Source organism: Motacilla alba, chromosome 24 (genome assembly GCF_015832195.1).
Source record: "Motacilla alba alba isolate MOTALB_02 chromosome 24, Motacilla_alba_V1.0_pri, whole genome shotgun sequence".
NCBI lineage: Eukaryota > Metazoa > Chordata > Aves > Passeriformes > Motacillidae > Motacilla > Motacilla alba.
In genome coordinates, this window is record NC_052039.1 from 3,809,526 (window position 1) to 3,828,454 (window position 18,929).

Below are 18,929 nucleotides of genomic sequence, written 5' to 3' on the forward strand. Positions count from 1 at the left end.
TGTTCTCCTGCATTTCTCTCACTCAAAGAAAAGAAATACAAGCTTAGCCACAGAGTTGGGCACGGAGACATTGGATCTGGGAATTCTGGGAGGCTAAAGCAGTCTGGCACCATCGTTGTGGTACAAAGAGAAGCACCTGAAAGAGGTGTGGGTGGCGTTTATTCTCTCAATTTTGTCTGTTTTCAAATCTGTGAAATCATGGGAGTAATGCAGAAAGTCCAGCCCCATGGAAAGTCACCCACAATTCCATGTGCAGCACGGTGCCATGTTCATGGAATTTAAACTGGCTCACTTCAGTCATCTCTTGGAACCCTAGTTACTGAGAATTTTAGACTTTGTGCTAACAAACACTAACCCTCAAGAGAACACTACATTTAACCTGAAGCCATAGAAAAAGCTTCCAAAATTGAACAATGGAACTAAAATCACGAGTGTATCATTTGAATAGAAGTAATATTGCATACTAGAAAACTTAGAATTTAAAGTTTTAGAATATAGTATTATATATAAAGCAAAATAGAGGTTTTCAAGCAGAAGTTAGTCCATCTACACGGTTTTTTAAGTGGAAAAATGTGTCTATTTTCTCTCTCATATCAGAAGTTATTTTTCACTGCAAATCTCCCAGAGTTCCCACTCAATACTCTGCTCTCCCAATACTCAATACTCTGCTTTTGCACCAAACCAGCAGCAGCAGCTCGGAATACACAAATCATTGTTTTCCTCTCTGCTGCAGGCACGGCAAGCTGGAAGGGAAATGTGCTGCAGGATATTTCTGCCTGGCTGGGAGCTCTCAGGCTGCTCCCCAAGGCCTCCCCTTCTCCTGGCGCTTCCTGGCCGGGTGCCGCTGGGGCCAGGTGTGTGCAGGGCTGTGTCCTGCAGGTAGGTGAGGGTGGTGGTTTGAACAGCCAGGTGGCTGCTAAGGAAGGCAGGAGCCTCCCCTGAAATGGAAAATGCAAACCCCCTTCCTCTGAATTATTGTAATTTTGGAATTAAGGGGCTCTCAGGCAAAGATATGGGAGCAGGAATAACAGTTCTTTACTAGGGGAAAAAAAAGAAAATATTAAAATAAAAATGCTGTAATACAAAACACCACTACCAGAGTCAGAGCAGGCCCTGGCACGCTGTGGGTCAGGCTGGTGGCAGCAGTGCCATTCCATGGTGGCTCAGCCCTCCTGCAGGGCCAGCTGTGCTTCTGCTGGAGCAGGGATCCTGCACAAGGCTGGAGTTTTCCTCTGCAGCTCCAGGGCTGCTGGAGATGGGCCTGCTCTCCCTCTGGGAATGCAGGGCAGGAGAAAGCTGCTCCTCTGGCAATGCAGGGAAGAAGAAAGCCAAAATGCCACCTGGAATTTGCTGCCAATCCAGAAGGGATTGAAGGCTCCTGGCATCCCAACAGCTGGAAAAATTCATTCCACAGCAACAGCAGACTCTGGCTCGGTTGTTTTTGCTGCTGGAGGATTTGCATGTTTTACTTTTCTCTCTTTTCCACCCATTTTTAGGTCACTACTGCCTGGAGGGCTCTGAGGTGCCCACCCCGTGTCCTGCCAACACTCTGAGGGCTCTCCCTGGGGCTGGCAGCAGGGAGGATTGCCTGCCCTGCCCTCCAGGCCGATGGTGCAAAGCAGGTTTGGGTGATGGCAGCTGCTCTTCGGGACACTTTTGTGTATCCCTGATTTCCCAGCCCCATTTTCCTCCATTCTGATGCCTCAGGTTTAGATTTTATATTTTCAGATCCTGTGCTGCTTTAGTGCGTGGGGCTGGGTTCACATCAGGGGATGCTGAGCTCTCTGCACAGAGCAGGGAGACAAAACAATTCCTGCTCCAGCTGGGCACCAAGGACAAATGATCCAAAGCTCAGCCCAGGAGCACAAACAGCGTGGGCTGGAGAGAGAAAAACAAGCAGGATGGGAGTGCCTGGGCTAAAGCTGGAGTGGGACAATGAACTGCAAGGTGCAAATGGAGCAGAACTGAGCCAAGGGAGAGACCCCGGGAGCGCTCGTGCATTTTGGGACCATTTGGGTTCATCTTGGGTGCAGCCCTGGCTGGGCTCTTGTGCTGCCCAAGGTGCATCCATGGAAGCCTTTGAATAAACCCCTGCTTTATTCTCTAGCTCTGCCCAGCCTCTGCTCTAGGCCAGCCTGCACAGGGCATCAATTCAAGTCCCTTTTTTCCTTATTGTCCGCAGTTTTTCACCCCTCCCAAACCCATTTTATCCCATTTTTCACAATCCCATCCCACTTCCCTCCATTCCAGCCCCATTTTCCCAAATTTTCCCCCATTCTGACTAATTTTTCTCACATTTCCACTTGTCCCATCCCTTTTTTTTCTCATTTTTCCCAATCCCATTCCATTTTCCCCCATTCCAGCTCCATTTTTCCCAATACCCCCCATTCCAGCCCCTTTTCCCCCCCATTTTTCCCCAATCCCATTTTCCACCCATTTTTCCTCATCCCAGAGGATGTCAGATGTGGAATTGTGAGAGAAGAGAGGCAGTGACCTGTTAACCCAGTGACATCCCTGGGTGCCACCTGGCAGAGGAGGGGCTGGGGACACCGAGCAGTGCTCCAGTGGCATTGAGGACACTCCTTCAATCCCCTTTTTCTGTTTTTTAGGGGATTCCGAGGCCTACCCGTGCCCTTTGGGCCACTACTGCTTCGGGAGCAATGGCAGTGCCCAGGGCAGTGTCCTGGCCCCTCAGGAGTGCCCTCCACACACCTTCCGTGGGCACCCGGGAGCACGGAGCCTGGCAGAGTGCCAGCCCTGCCCCCCGGGGTACCACTGTCCCCTACCAGGTGAGTGTCCCTCGGGTATCACAGTCCCTGCCAGGTGAGTGTCCCCAGGGTATCACTGTCCCCTGCCATGTGAGTGTCTGCCAGGTACCACTGTCCCCTGCCGGGTGAGTGTCCCCAGGTATCACTGTCCCTGCCGGGTGAGTGTCTGCCAGGTACCACTGTCCCTGCCAGGTATCACTGTCCCTGCCAGGTGAGTGTCCCCAGGGTACCACTGTCCCTGCCAGGTGAGTGTCCCCAGGGTATCACTGTCCCCTGCCAGGTGAGTGCAGGGCAAAACCAGCCCTTTTCTGGTCTCTGGGTGACAAAATTCCCTCCTTTCCTTGCCTCTGGGTGACAAAATTCCTTCCCTTTCCCTCCTCTTAGTGACAAAATCCCTCCCTTTCCCTCCTCTGGGTGACAAAATTCTGTTCTTTTCCCACCTCCAGGTGACAAAATTCCCTCCTTTTCCCACCTCTGGGTGACAAAATTCCCCACAATGAGCTAGGAGAAGGAGAATTCCTGCTCACAGCTACCTAAGAGCCTTTCTCCAAATTTTCCTCTAGCCACCCAGCTCCTTTTCCTTTTCCTTTTCCTTTTCCTTTTCCTTTTCCTTTTCCTTTTCCTTTTCCTTTTCCTTTTCCTTTTCCTTGTCTCACTCCCTTCTCTTTCCCCACAGGCCTGACCAGCTTTGAGGATTATCCCTGTCCCCCTGGGTACTGGTGCCCTGGCAAGGGGGACACTTTCCTCTGCCCAGCTGGCACTTCCAGGACCCAGCCTGGTGCCAGATCCTTGGAAGAGTGTGATCCCTGCTCTCCTGGATATCACTGCCCGGATCCAGCCCAGACAGGGCTCCCCAACACGCAGGGAATACCTTGCAAACCTGGCTATGAGTGCCCAGCAGGTGACACCACCTTCGTTTTCCTTATTTCCAGCCATTTCTGAGCCTAGATGATGGGTCAGCAGGGAATTAGGGTGACTCTTATCCCGTTCTCCCAGGCCATGATCCCTCCCAGCCCTCCCTGCTTTTGTTTAGCTGAGGCTGCCAAGGAATTGGTCTGGGCTTGGAAAGGAGGAGATATTTTGTCACTGTGCTATTTTATGAAAAATCCCTTTGCTAGAATTTTTCTCCTGAGAAGCTGAGAAGCCTCAGGAAAGAAATGTAAACAATAATTATCTGAGTGTTTTGGAATGTGGAGGTTGCTTACCAACAGGTGCATCTTTGGCTGGTTCCCCGTGAATTGTTTTAATTTAATGACCAATCAAAGCCAGCTGTGCCAGACTCTCTGGGGAGTCGCAGGATTTCATTATTCATTCTTGTTAAGCCTTCTGATGCATCCTTTTCTCTATTCCTTTAGTATTGTTTTAGTATAGCATTTTTAATATTATATAATATCATAATATAATAAATCAGCCTTCTGAAACACGGAGTCAGATTCTCATCTCTTCCCTCATCCTGGGGACCCCACAAACACCACAATATTTTCATGCAGGGCTGGGCATTGAGGTGCCAGCATGCCATGCTAAATAATAAACTGGTTCCCAAGAGTTCTGTGCCCTTTTGGGAGCTGTAGAAAACACAGAGAGTTTATGGAAAAGCCTCCTTGCTTCCCAAACACAGATTCTCCTGTTCTGGGAATGTCACACCGACTCTGCTCCCTGTTTCTCCCCCAGGGTCAGTAAATCCCAAGCCCTGCAGGCCTGGCTCTTACTGTGCTGCTGTGACAGGAGAGCCTCCCCTGTGTCCTGCTGGCTACCACTGTCCTGAGGGATCCTGGACTTACACCAGCCCCGAGCAGCTGTGAGTACCTGGGGCGTGGAACTGCGAGCCTCCAGCTCCTGGAAACCCCAGTATTGGGAATTGTGCCTGGAATCCAACCTAAACCACATTCTTTGTGCATGCTGCAAAAGCAAAGGGGTCTCTGTGGCTGCAGACACGGATTTGGTGACTGGGACTGGGATTTTGGGGACTGGGAGAGGGATTTATGGTTTCTGCTCAGCTTGGAATCAGATGAGAACCGCTTTAGTTTTGCCCTGTGTTTTCACTGATCATTGACTCCTGGAATAATTTTCAGGGATTTTCTTCCCTTTCCCTGCCCTGTTTTGACTGCCAGGTGTGTGTTCCCATTCTACTGCCCCCCGGGCAGTGCCCGCCCAGTGCCCTGTGGAGGAGGGCACATGGCCCTCAGCCTGCCGGGCCTGAGGGGCTCAGCTGAGAGATTCTGCAGAGTTTGTGCTGCAGGGACCTTCCGCAGTGAGCCCCTGATCTCAGAGCCCTGCCAGCCCTGCCCAGCTGGCTTCACCTGCCCGCCAGGTAAATTCAGCTGCCACAGGGGAGTGGGGCAAGAAATAGCAGCTTAAATTGGGAGCAGGGAGGTTTGAGTTGTGTGTGGGCAAAGCTCTCAATCCTCTGCAGTTATAAAAGCCTGGTGTGGGCTGTCACGTGGGTTTGCCACTGGATTTAGCTGGTGGAAGAGCCGGGGGAAGGAAAAACTGAGATTTATATTTAAATATGAATTAGACTGAAAAAAGCTGCTCTGCACATGTGCGTATTTCTATAGACTCGTGTCTATATATAGAGAGACGTGTGTAGATGGATCACTGGGACAAGCAAGTGCTCTCTGCCTCTCTCCCAGCACCTGCTGGAGTCCCTAATGCCACCCCTTTCTCCAGGCAGTGACAGCTACCACCAGCAGCCCTGTCCCCGTGGCCACTACTGCCCTGCCCTGTCCCCAGCCCCACTGCCCTGTCCCCCAGGCACCCATGGGAGCAGCAGCTTTGCCAAGCACCCGGGGGACTGCCAGGCCTGTCCTGCTGGCACCTTCAATCACCTCCCTGCCCAGGCTGCCTGCTTCCCCTGTGGCAGCTCCTCTTCCTCTCAGCCAGGTGAGTTTTGGTGTGGGAGTGGAATTTTCCCCTCTGGTGTTTCCTGATGTTCCTTCCACAAGCCCTGGGATCTCCCTGGAGCTGGGGGTACTGCCCATGCCCAGCTGCTCTTCCCCTGTGCCACCCGGGAGGAGGATTCCTCATCCAAAGCTGTCTTTTCCCACTCTTACACCCTTACCCAAGGGGATTTATCTCCTTAAAGGAAAGGAGAGCTGAGCAGCTCTGCTAATTCTTGCTCTGTCATTGGTTTGAAAGCAGTGGAGTTTCACCAAGATCACTTTAGCCAGGATTTGGGGGGATTGTATTAAATCTAGGGGTTCTTTTGAGCCAAAACTGGGCACTGAGGGCATGATAAAGTGGGGTAAGGCTGGATGGGAACTGGAAAAGTGAGTGATTATTCATCACTTAGTGTATGTGCAGCACTGCCCCAGTGTTTCAAATCAGGAGGATTTGAGGCTGTTGGGGCACGAGAGAGGGGCTTGGCAGCCCTGCCCGGCTGGGTCCTTACCCCATCCAGGGCCTTCATCTGCAAATCAATGGAGTTGTCAAAATCCTGCGGCCAACGAGCAGCTGGGCCATTCTGCATCTCTGGCTAAAGGGGTGCTGCAGGAGATGCTCTCACGCTGTGTTGGTGCAGGCTGGCCCCAGCTGACTGTCCTGTGGCTCAGCTCTGCCCTGGAAGAGGGGCGCAGACTCCAGCAGTGTCACTGAAATGAGCAGTGGGGTTTGATGCAGAGTTCTGAGCACAGGAGTGGCTCCTTTCCAGCCAGCACGGTTGTTCCAGGCCGTATTCCCTCTCTAAATCCAACCTCCCCTCCCAGGTGCCACCAGCTGTACCTGCCATGGGCTCAACAGGGCTTTCCAGCAGTCAGATGCCTCCTGCATCTGCCAGGCAGGTTATGTTTATTATGATGAGAGAGGCAAGAAAGACCCTGACAGCAACAGCGACCAGGATTGCTGGCCTCAGGTAAAATCGGGCTCCAAACCAAAATTGTTGAGTGATGTGCAGGAAAGGGGGAGTGTTCAGGCCTCAAGCTAAGACAAACAAATCTTTCAGATGTTTTATTGGCCCTTTGTTGTAGGAGGTTTTTTTTTACCAGGATCTCATGAGGTTAAATTTAAATTCACAAGGGATGGAAGTAAAGGATCTCTCCATGCCAGGGCAGTGGGAGCAGCACAGTGTCTCACCTGGATGACAGATGCAGGAATTTAAACCTCCTTTAATATAAAGTTTTTTAGAGCTGCCATGGGCAGGGAGACGCTAAAACCAATCCTTGTTTGTATCTTGCATGATGCCACTTTTTTGCTCTTTTTGAATGAACTTCTGTAGTCCAAACCCCCCTCCTGGCATGGGTTCCACAGCAATCCAGAGTGTCAAAATTATACCTTGGTTCTTTCAAAGATTTTCTTACAGCTGAAGAAAACTAGAGCGTCATGAGGGGTTGGGAGGTGAAATTGTTGTGTGCTGTTGGAATCTGAAATGAGGGAATTCTCAGGACTCTGGGCCTGTAAGCCAAAGCTTAGAGTTAAAAACAGGATTTGATCTGAGACCTTGGAAAAGGCTTCAAACTTAGGTGCTAGAAGCAAGAATGTGGATTTATAGTTTAAAGCAGAGACACGTGAAGTTAAGAAGAAAGTTTAGAGTTTTGGAGTTTGGGATATAGAAAAAAATAGAAGTAGTTACAAAGGTAAACAAGGAGTTTAGAATGCAGTGCTGTAGGTTTTTGTGTCATAACATGATTGGCTAAGCAAGCTTACACTATAGCATGAGTCCATAAGACGAAATATTTAAGGATTGGATCAAAAACATAAATATCCTGGTTGGCAGTATTTTATCAGGCAATAAATCCTTAAAAGGTCTTGTAACTAAAGGTCTTGTGACCTTCTGAGCCATGCAGTGAAGATGTGAGCCAAATTCACCCTTCCAGCCTATGTAGAAGATAAGAAAAATAAATCACATCATCTAAAAACTCAGAGGCCTTGTCTCTAACTCATTCAAAACTCCTTCAAAACTCCCCATAGTGTGCTCTCTCGATGCTTTCCTGGTTGGATTGCCTTGATGTGGAGTGTTGGGTTGCCTTTATGTGGAGTGTTGGATTGCCTTTATGTGGAATGTTGGGCTGCCTTCACATGGAACATTGGGTTGCCTTTATGTGGAATATTGGGCTGCCTTCATGTGGAACATTTGGTTGCCTTTTTGTGGAGTGTTGGGCTGCCTGTACATGGAACGTTGGGCTGCCTTTACGTGGAACGTTGGGCTGCCCTTATGTGGAATGTTGGGTTGCCTTTGCATGGAATGTTGGATTGCCCTTACTTGGAACATTAGGATGCCTTTTTGTGGAACACTGGATTGCCTTGATGTGGAATGTTGGGTTGCCTTTGTGTGGAGTGTTGGATTGCCTTTACGTGGAACGCTGGATTGCCTTTGCGTGGAATGTCTGAAGCGCAGCAATGGGGACAAGGAAGACTGTAGGGACACTGCAGCTCAGCTGAAGCCTGGAAGCTGCAGCTCTGGAGCCTGTCTGGGTGGGTTTCCCTGCAGGTGGACGAGCTCTGTGCCCCCGGCGAGGTCCGGCTGGCGTCCACGCGCCGCTGCGCCGTCCCCGAGCGCCACGACTGCGCTCCCGCCTGCGGGCCAGCGGGAGGGGAGCTGCACGCACAGCTGGGCATGTGAGTCACACACTCAGCACACAACCACCAGGCTGGAAGGGACCTTCATGATCATCGAGTCCAACCCAGCACTGTGTTTTGGATTAGGGCAAATCTGGGAGAAAACTTTTAAAGGGTTTTTTTCCGAGAAAGCAATTGCAAGAAAAAGAAAAACCGCAGACTAGGGAATTTCTCTGCTTCAGTGACATGGTTTGACATGGGAGGAATTTAGGGAAGTGATGCAAAAGCTTTTTGTGTAACTGACAGTCTGAGAAGCTGGACGCAGCTCAGTTGTAGGGGGAAGAGAAGTGTTCTGAAGGATTTGGTTTGATTCTTACTACTTTTTTTTCCTTTTAGTTACTATGAATAAAAGTTTCTTTATACTCTTTTAAAGTTTGGGCCTGCTTTGCCTTTCCCCTAATCCTATCTTCCTGTCTCACAGCAGGAAGTGAGTGCATGGGTGATTGGCCACCACTGGAACCCACCACACTCATCAGCACATTGGCTGGGAAAATCTCAAAATTGGGAAAATCTCAAATTGGTGAACCAAAATCACTACACAAAATTGGAGTTTCTGCCCAGTTTCAAACTGAAACCACCACACTCAGCTAGCTAAAAACCAAGAGCAAAGGAGAGCTCTGTCCTGCTGTCTGTCCATCCGCAGGCAACACGGTCCTGGAGCAGGAATGTGGAGGAGTGAGTGCAGTTCCTGAAAACAAACTGTGCACTTCTTCTCTCTCCCCAGCCCCGTTCTCTCTCAGAACCAGTCTTAGAGGTGAAAAACTTATTTTTGGGCTAAACAGATGAATGGGAATGCAATTCAGCATCATAAAGTCATCCTAGGACTCCCCAACAGCCCAGCTAAACCCTGGCACCCAGTGCCACATCCAGGCTGTGTTAAACACACCCAGGGATGGTGACTGCACCACCTCCCCGGGCAGCCATTCCAGAACTTTATCCCCCTTTCTGGAAAAACTTTTCCTGATCTCCAACCTGTATTTCCCTTGGTGCAGCTCGAGGCTGTGTGCTCTGCTTCTGTCGGCGCTGCCTGGAGACAGAGCCCAGCCCAGCTGAGCACAGGCACCTTTCAGGAGCTGTGAGAGTGCTGAGGGCAGCCCTGAGTCTCCTTTTCTCCAGGCTAAATCTGGTGTCAAAAATCAAACTCTGATTCTTTCAAGCATTTTCCTGGAGCTGAGCTTTGGGGGGAGGAGTGTAATGCTCTGGCACAGGACTGAAGGTGGTCTCTGCTAACCAAGCCCTGCTGGTGGGGTGTCACATTTTGGCCCTGAAGGCCAGGCACAGTGCTGATGAGATGTTCAGGGAGTTTGCTCCATCCTTTTCCCCATGGACACAGAGTAGGATCACCCACCCTGTGGGCTGTGAGAGACTGGGCCCTGTTGTGGCTCTTTGCTGAGGGATCGGGACTGACCAAGGGTTTGTCCCTTTTTCAGATGTCACTGCAAGCAGTACGTCTCTGCTGAGGAGCTCTGTGACCAGCTGTGCCTGCTGCGAGCCCCACGGATCTCCCTGGGCTTTGGCACCCACAGAGAGCTGCTGCTGAGGATGGACGAGGGCCAAGTGAGGGTAGGTGTGGAGGGAGGGATTGCTGTCTAAATGTGGAGGTCTGGGAGAGCCCAGAAATCACAGTGGGGTGAAGGAACTCCTCCAGGGGAGGTTAAGGGTTGCTGCATTACAGAGAAACAACAATTCCTGAATTATAGAGGAAAAACTCCTAGATCAGCCTCTTACAGCTGCACTGAAGGTTGACCACAAGCCAGGGCTGACTGAATCAGAGCTCTCTCTGCTTCTCACAGGAGGTTTCAAACGTTCTGGGCCCTGATGAGCACGTGCAGAGCAGCAAGAGGGTGCATTTCGTTCTGTTCAGTCCCCAGGGAGTGCTGGGTTTCATTGTCTCCAGCACAGAAGTTCTGGACGCATTTCTCATGGGTAAGGCTTGAGAGGGAACCCAAATTCCAGCCACACCAAGCCAGCCATTTCCTCCCATGCTGGCACAGCCACTGGACAATGGCACAGCCATTTCCTCCCATGTTGGCACAGAGGAAATTCATTATTAGATGCTCCAAACTATTTTGAAAGCAGGAAATACTTGCTCTGTCAGGGAGTAAACAGTGGGGAATTCACTGGCTGCATGGGTAACTCCCTGGGAAGGGGTCAGATAGAGATTGCAGGATTTTGGATTTCCAAGGAACTAGAAGGAGACTCTGGGAGGCAAATCTGTTGGCAGGTGCATGGATTTGGCTTTGTGAGCTGAAACTGCCCACAGATACAAAATAAATAATTCTTCCTTGCCAAGGGTTGGGTGCTGCATGTGCTGCTAGCTTTGCAGGGTTCATTCTGGTTTCTTCTCTTGCCTGTGGCAGGGGATTTTTCCTCAGATCAGCTGCTGCAGAAAGGGCACAGAGCCCAGAGGAGTTCCCCCAGAGACAGCCAGACCTTGCCCCTCATCTCTAACCCAGTGGTGTGTCTGGAAGCAGGGGACACCATCCTTTTCCAGCTCAGCATCAATTCCCAGGGTGAGTGTGGCAGGGGCTGAGCACATCTGTGTGTCCAGACCCGTCCAGGGCAGTGGCTCCACGCTGGGCACCCTGCATGGATCCATCCCTTCTCCTCCTGGCTCCCAGAACTGCAGTCTGGGCTCTGCCAGGGCCTTACCTGCAGGTTTTCACTTTTTGATGGGATTTCTGTAGAGTGAGATAAAATTGGTCCTGTGTTAGCATAAATCTTTGTGGGGCAGTAATTAAACTCAGTTAAATGAGCTGACACTGCACAGCCATATAAAAGCAGTTCCAAAGCTCTCTGCCAGCCCAGGGCCAGCTTTCCCAGCTGGGGTGGCTCAGAGCTGCTGACCCTGTGCTGCCCCATCCCAGAGCGTGCCTCCAGCCATTACCCCGTGTACCAGAAGCAGCATCTCTACAACAACAACCCAGGCTGGGATTTCGGACCCTTCCGAAGGCTGGACCACCTGATCCAGGAGACTCAGCTCAACATCTCCTGGTAATGCCTGCTGTGGGCAGGACCTGAGAGTGAGCTTTTGACAGGATCAGCAGGTCCTTGGGGGGTGAAAACACCAAATTTTGCTGTGTTTAACCATCCTCAGAGACAGAGCCTGAAGGAAGCTTTGATAGCTGGCACCTTCCTTGTGGCAGCAGCTCCCTGCTCACAGAGAGAAGCTAGATGAGTTTTCCCAGAATGGGCCTGGGAAGCTTTAGGGAGCTGGAGAGAAAGAATTCTGAACAATCTGCACCTGGTGTTTTGTAATAAGCTGTTTTGCCCATAAGGTTGTTTACCAAAGGGTGGTTTCTTAATTAGCCAATGGTGATGGTGTTTTAATTAAAGCACCAATCGGGTCCACCTGTAGTGGAGCATAAAAAGCTGTGGGTTTTTAATAAAGGGGAATTATCCTTCTGTGAAAGTCTTGAGAGTCTGTGTCATTTATTACCAAGCCTGACCCGTTGTGGCAACACTTCCTCACCTCTCTCTTGCAGGTTTGCCCATGTGTTCCTGGAGCCTGGGACATTTGTTTTCAGGGACAGCTCCGCTCAGGAACGCTTCCTGATTGTGACAGTGAAGGAAGCCAATGTGAGCTGTGCCCCCAGGGACGGCTCCTTCCAGCCCTCCTCCCTGTTCCAGCTGGCCAGACACGGCATTTTGAAGCAGCAGGAGCTGAACTTGGCTCCCAACTGGGCTGCTATCACAGGTCCAGCCAAAGCTCTGACTTCCATCCTTACCCATGACCTTTCTCGTCCTCTTTAAGGGTGTTAAAACAAGCACTTTCTTTGGAAATGCCACCAAAGCACTGCTCTGTCAGCTTTAATTCCTTGCTGCTGTGGAGATTCCCAAATCCCACTGCTGCCTGGCCAAGGACCTGCCTGTGCAGGAGCTGAGCTGGGGAGAGAGGGAAGGAGCAGTCGTGCTTCTCCCCACGCCCTGTTTGAAGAGTTCAGGTAACCCAGGGCTTTGTTTTCCTTGGCTGGAAAGCAGAAAATGACAGTGCATTTCCCTGATAAACCCAGATGAAATGAGATCCATCATTCCCAAGCTGACTAAAAGCTAAACACAAGGTCAGGTAAGGTCTGTGCTCCAAGGCAGGTGTGGGTGTGAGAGCTGTGCACACACCAGTCCTTCAGTGGGAGGCCAGGAAACAACAGAAATGAAAGTGTGGTGTGCAAGCATGATCCTGACTCTAAAAAAATATATATAATTTTTATTTATAGTTATATTTATTGTCATATTTATTTTTGTAATTATACTTATATTTATATTTGCATTTATAATATATTTGTATATAATATATAATTATACATTATATATTATATGTGTAATATATTAATATATTGCCTTCTATATTATATGATATAATAATATGTATTATATCTCTTTTATGTATTTATATATATTTTATCTATACAATAGATATAATAATAATTTATATTTTATCTATAAAATTTATAAACTGGATCCTTCAGTCCTGAAAACACCTCCTCATCCACCTGCCCCAGCTTCTCCCAGAAGAAGCAGAAGTGAAATGAGTAGGGAAAGTGCTGAATGGTTTTTTTGTGTTTCTCACTTCTCGCCCTCCCTCCTGTCTTCCCCAGCGATCCTCTTCATCCTGTGCTTCCTCGTGCTGCTGCTGGCCACCCTGGCCATCGTGTTCCAGCCTGCTGGCCCCAAAATCAGCCCCATGAAGAGCTGGAAGCCACGCTGGAGGAGCCTGGGGGAGCCACACATCCCACCAGAGTACATCCTCCTGAAGGACAGGTAAAGACCAGCCTCTGCAGGCTCCTGCAAAAAAACCCACCCGAGAAATGCATCCTCTGCTTGAGCTGGGCTCTGATCTTCCTGAGAAAAAGGAGGTGCTCTTCCCCCTCTTTGCCATTGTCCCCAGCCTCGAGTTCTACCAGATGCTTGGGCCTCGTGGATCTGGAGCAGACGCTGGCTCTGGGGAGAAAGGAGCAGTGCCCCGTGCAGGTGAAGTGCTGGGCCAGCCCCAGGTGTTCTCCCATTGGTTTTTTCCTCACTTCCTCCCCATTTTCTTCTCTCAGGTGCAGTGTTTTGACACCTGCTCACCCAGAATTTCCTGTGCTCTCAGGAGGTCACACAGGCACTTTGCTGTGTGCATTTCCACAGGCACACACGCTCCCACCTGGGTTATTCCAGGGAAATTGACCCCTGTCATGGGGATGGGCTGGAGATTTTTCCCTGAGGAGCTGAGAGAGTGAATTCCCAGCCTTGACAAGCCTTTAAAACAGCAGCGAGTTCAGGAGACAGATGAAGAAAATAAAGATTTACAAGTGTTTTCCTTGGCTTCGTCTGCTGGTCATTCTGTTCCCTGAAGGCACGGGACTCCTCCTTTGCTTTCTGGGAATTTGCTGGGCTCGGGAATTTCGGGATGCTGCCAGGGAACAAAGCCCGAGCCCAGCAGATGGCAGCAGGCGGTGGTGCTGGGAACAGCTCAGGAGCAGCCCTGCGAGCATCCCGGCAGATTTCGGGACAATTTAGGAGCTGATAGTAACGCTCTGTCATCCTCCCCCTCGCTAGGGAACGAGACCTTCTCTCACATCTCCTGCCTCATCCTCCTTCCTCCCAGAACACAAAATTCCTCTGGCCAGGCAGCGTCTTGTGTGGGAAGTAAACTGAAATAACCTCGTGTCCAGTGTTTGAGTGTGAGCCTTCCCCTGGTGTTTCAGAGAACAGCTTCACACCCAGGCTCCTGGAGGATTTCAGTGTCCGCACCCTCTACGACAAGCTGGAGGATCAGAATCTGCACTTGGCCTCTCAGCTGGCAAAGCACAGGATGGACGTGCTGGTGTTCCACAGGGGGATCAGCCAGAAGATCCAGAGCCTCGTGGTCAGTGGGGAGAGGCACTCGAGGGAAGGGAGCCTTGGAACCATGACAATCTTAAGATAAATTGTTGCCCTGAAGGGAAAGTTCATCAAAGGATGGGTATTACTCCTTTCTGTAGTTTATTTGGCATAAAATAAATTTTTATATGGTTTTATTGATCCCTCAGGGTTTAGCTTTTCTATTTTTCAGATTCTGTGCTGCTTTAGTGTGTGGGTTGGAGGTTCACATTATGGGATGGTGAGCTCTGCACAGAGCAGGGAGACAAAACAATTCCTGCTCCAGCTGGGCACCAAGGACAAATGATCCAAAGCTCAGCTCAGGAGCACAAACAGCGTGGGCTGCAGAGAGAAAAACAAGCAGGGTGGGAGTGCCTGGGCTAAAGCTGGAATGGGACAATGAACTGCAAGGTGCAAATGGAGCAGAACTGATCCAAGGGAGAGACCCCGGGAGCGCTCGTGCATTTTGGGGCCATTTTGGTTCATCTTGGGTGCAGCCCTGGCTGGGCTCTTGTGCTGCCCAAGGTGTATCCATGGAGGCCTTTGAATAAATCCCTGCTTTATTCTGCAGCTCTATCAGCCTCTGTTCTAGCTCAGCCTTCTCAAGGCATTGTTATATGAGGGGCTGAATGTGGATTTTGGGGTTTGCAGAATATAAAACTGCTGCTTTCTGTGAACAGGACATGGTGCAAGCTCTGGACTGGGAAGCCCTGAAAACCTCCAAGAAAGGGATCTGTGGGCAGGAAGCTGCAGAGCAGAGCTGGGCAGCAGTGGGTGCTGAGCTGAGGGATGGACACTGGAACAACAACTTCCAGCCAGGTGAGAGGAGCAGGGTGCAGAGCCAGGGAGAGGTGCAGGGTGAGGGCAGCAGCAGCAGCACTGAAAGGCTAAAAAAGATCTGGCTTACCCACGTGAAAGAGCCCCAAAATTGCCCTGTAAGAGTTGACAGCCTGTCTGCAGCTGAGCTCAGTGAGAGGAGAGGTCTGGCAGCTCAGGGAAGGCTGTGATGCCTCAGGTTCTTAGATTTTCTATTTTTCACATTCTGTGCTGCTTTACTGTGCAGTGCTGAGCTTCACATTATGGGATGGTGAGCTCTGCACAGAGCAGGGAGACAAAACAATTCCTGCTCCAGCTGGGCACCAAGGACAAATGATCCAAAGCTCAGCCCAGGAGCACAAACAGCGTGGGCTGGGGAGAGAAAAACAAGCAGGATGGGAGTGCCTGGGCTAAAGCTGGAACGGGACAATGAACTGCAAGGTGCAAATGGAGCAGAACTGAGCCAAGGGAGAGACCCCGGGAGCGCTCGTGCATTTTGGGACCATTTTGGTTCATCTTGGGTGCAGCCCTGGCTGGGCTCTTGTGCTGCCTAAGGTGCATCCATGGAGGAGATCCTTTGAATAAATCCCTGCTTTATTCTCTAGCTCTGTCCAGCCTCTGCTCTAGGGCAGCCTTCCCAGGGCATCAGGTGAGCACAGAATAATTTGGAAATGTACAAAATGAGGCATCCTGAGAAATTTCCAAAGAAAGGCTCCTGCTCTTGGTACTGTTCTGGATTTAATCATGGCTTTTTAAGTTGTTCTGGGGAATGCCATTGAAATTTTGTGTTGGGTTCCTCAGGTACCCCGTGGCAAGAGGTGACAGAGTTAATCAGAGCTCTGGAAGTGCTGCTTGGGACCCCTCCTGAGAGAAGCAGAGCTGCAAATCCAGAGGAGGAGCTCAAGATCCAAGCGCAGGCTGCAGAGGCAGCTGTGCCCCCCGTGCACAGCCTGGCCAGTGAGAAGAAACCAGAAGGGCAGGTGAGCTGCAGGTGTCTGGTTCTGGGCCATCCCACACCTTTCTGGGAGTTTTTCTATTTCTTTAACTCCTGAGCTCTTTTTATCCCACAGGATCCTGAGCTCCTTCAGCTTGGGGAGCTGTGCAGCAGGAAAGATGCTTTTTCCAGCCTGCTTGGGCATGAGGAGCATGGTAAGGGCAGTGCCCCAGCTGTGAGGTGCTTTCAGGAGGCTGATTCTGTGCTAAGAGGGTAAAAGGGGGTGTCTATGTTTGCTAACACACTGAATGCAGAATTACTTTTCCCCATTTATTCTATTTTTTACTTTCACATAATCTCTTTTTTGCTGAGGTGCCAGCTCGGGGCAGCCACTTCTGCCTCCTCTATCCCCCTGTAGAGTGAGGTCAAGGGGTTTCCATCCCTTTACATCCTTCTCTGCAGGAGAGAAGTCAAGGAGTTTCCAACCCTGCAGACCCTTCACACCTTTATATTAAGTGACCACCTGTAGGGAAGAGTCTGCATGTCATTATAATAATTAAATGCTAATTTGGGGAGGCCAGGCAGGTTCCACACCATCATTCTGTGACCCTCACAGCATTCCCTCTGGCCAGGACAACATTTCCTTCTTGCAGCCACGAAGAGCCTCTTCCTTTAGGCTTAAAAATGCCCCAATTTGTTGCAGATTTAGATCTCCAGTTGGTTTATCGGACTGAGCTGGAGGTGGAGGGTCTGGTGGCAGCTTCCCCCCTTGCCAAGACCCTGTGTGAGATCAAGGAAGCTTTGGTGAACCTGCAACAACCCTCAGCTCTTGGTAATTCAGGTAATTTGGCTGGTTTTTCTTCATGGGCGCTGGTTTAGAGCAGTAAATAAAGCAGGAGTTAAAATAAGCAGGATTTCTTCTGAGCTGAACATTTTCCTCCAGGAGCTGCTGAATTTTTTAGGCTGTGACACTCCGAGTTTGAAATTAATAACGGTGTGGGGTTGGTGTAATTATGGGAGGATCATTTGCATTATTTTGAAATTCAGATGCAGCGAGTTTGCAAAGGCCTGAAGGTGCCTGGATCCTGCAGGTCGTGCCCTGGGTAATTCCCCTTGGATGTGGCTGTAGTGGTGGCTCTGGGTGTCCACTGAATCTCCACTCTGCTTTTATTCTGAATTTCTCTATCAGACAGCAAACATCGAGCCAGCCTGGGGAGCTCAGTCCTCTTCTGAGTGCTGGATTCCCGGGATGAAGCCCTGCAGCTGGAATAAAGAGGAGCTGCACTCTCAAAGCATTGAAGGAAAATGAGCAGGAGTTCATGTTCTGCACAGTAAAACAGCTACCAACTCATTCCTGGAGGAGCTGAGCTTATCCTGGGCAATGGACGAGGTTGGACTGGGGAGGGAGGGGGTGTCTGGGACAGAGCAGCTTTACCTGAAGTATCAAAACAGACACAAATTTAATTCAGGATGTATTTGGTCAAATATGTGATGAGGAATCCATATTCTTTTTGTTTAACCTTGAAATATTTTCACGTTTGCTGTGGATTATCAGTGATTTGTAGGCTGGAGATGGAGGCTGAAGCCCTTGGTGTTGCTGATTTTGTGGTTTTTGTTGTTAAGTCAATAAAGCAATAAACAGAAGACCACATGTGGCATCAGAACCTCATTTTACCAACGTGTTCTGTGCAGCCTTTCTGATCTCTGATGGGAAGGATATTTGTGAGTTTTTCAAGCATTTTAGAGCCATCCTTTTAAGCCTTGCCCAGCACCCCTACATGGCCTGTGCATGTTTTAAATACACTCAGTAAGTTCTGCTGGCAGAGACTTCAAAGGTCTCTACAAATGTGATTTTTCTGAGCAAAGATACACTGAAACTATTCCTGCAGGGACAGCTGCTGCTGTCCAGTGCTCTGTGAGCCCGATTTTAATGTTTTAATATCCCTCCTCCATTCTGCCTCTCTTCCTTGTGGGAACCCCGGGCACTGGGAATATTTCTCTGTCGGCTCTGGGGTGCCCTGACCCCCAGGGCAGCACTGACTCTGACCCTCATTCATGGAGAAAGCTTCCTGGACTTCAAGATGGGCTGGAATCCACAAAGGTGTGAAATGGATTACAGAGAGCAGTGCAGGTGTGTCACTTGGGGAGAAATTGAGGTGTTGGGATTTTTAGTATGTTGTGGATGGCAGCAAGATGGAGGGCACAGGGTGTCACCCTGGGTTTCTTCTTCATGCTGCTTCTTCCTCCTTCTCCATGGGTTTGGGTGGCATTTTGTAATTGGGCAGAACAGTCCCCATTGGGGCTCTGTGGGATCAGTTATTGGGTTAAAAGGGGAAATACTCCAGGTGTCAACTCTTAATTGGACAGTTTAGTGTTAAAAGACCTTGTACCAAGAGGTTTTTGGCCACTTTGTGCCTTGCTGCAGAACTCACAGCAGTGAGACTGTTTCACTGGTAAGAAATAATAAACACCTGAGTCTGAACATGAGCTATCATCTCAAGTGCCTTCAACCCAGACCCAGAGAAACCCACAACTGGAGCCCCCACACTTCCCTGTCTGCGTGAGAGCAGGGCTGTGAGGAGGGAATTGTTTCATGGCCCAGGAGCAGCATCCCCTGCTCCTCATCCCTGGTGAAGGGCAGCAACACCAGATTGGAGCCAGCCCAGCACCTTGGAAGCTCCAGGGAGGCTCCAGCCAGCAGCAAGGGCAGGTCTCCTCTCAGCGCAGTATTTACTGGTGTGTTTGTGTGTGAGGGGCTGGGTGAGCCCACTCCTGTTGGAATTTCGGGCTCTTTCTTGCTCCTAGGTCAGGGTGAATAAAACTCAGGAGCTGCTGCCCTTAAAGTCTCACTCTGAAGTATATCCCCATCCATTGCAAACTCATGAGATGTGAGCTCTCCCTAACAAGTCAAGAAAATGAGCTGAAATGGTGTCTGTTCAAGGCTATTTAAGTCCCAATTATCCAATAAGCAGTTGACATCTATATTATTTATGTTTCTAACCCAATTATGACCACCC

The 18,929-nt window shown here is 50.0% G+C and overlaps 1 long non-coding RNA gene across 1 annotated transcript; it reads left to right on the top strand.

The window, feature by feature from the left end:
• The first annotated feature begins 15,796 nt into the window (after window positions 1-15,796).
• On the top strand, window positions 15,797-16,702 carry LOC119711420. Its single transcript, XR_005259721.1, has 3 exons — window positions 15,797-15,958; window positions 16,049-16,127; window positions 16,616-16,702. It is a non-coding gene; the product is annotated as an uncharacterized LOC119711420 (long non-coding RNA).
• Window positions 16,703-18,929: the final 2,227 nt, after the last annotated feature.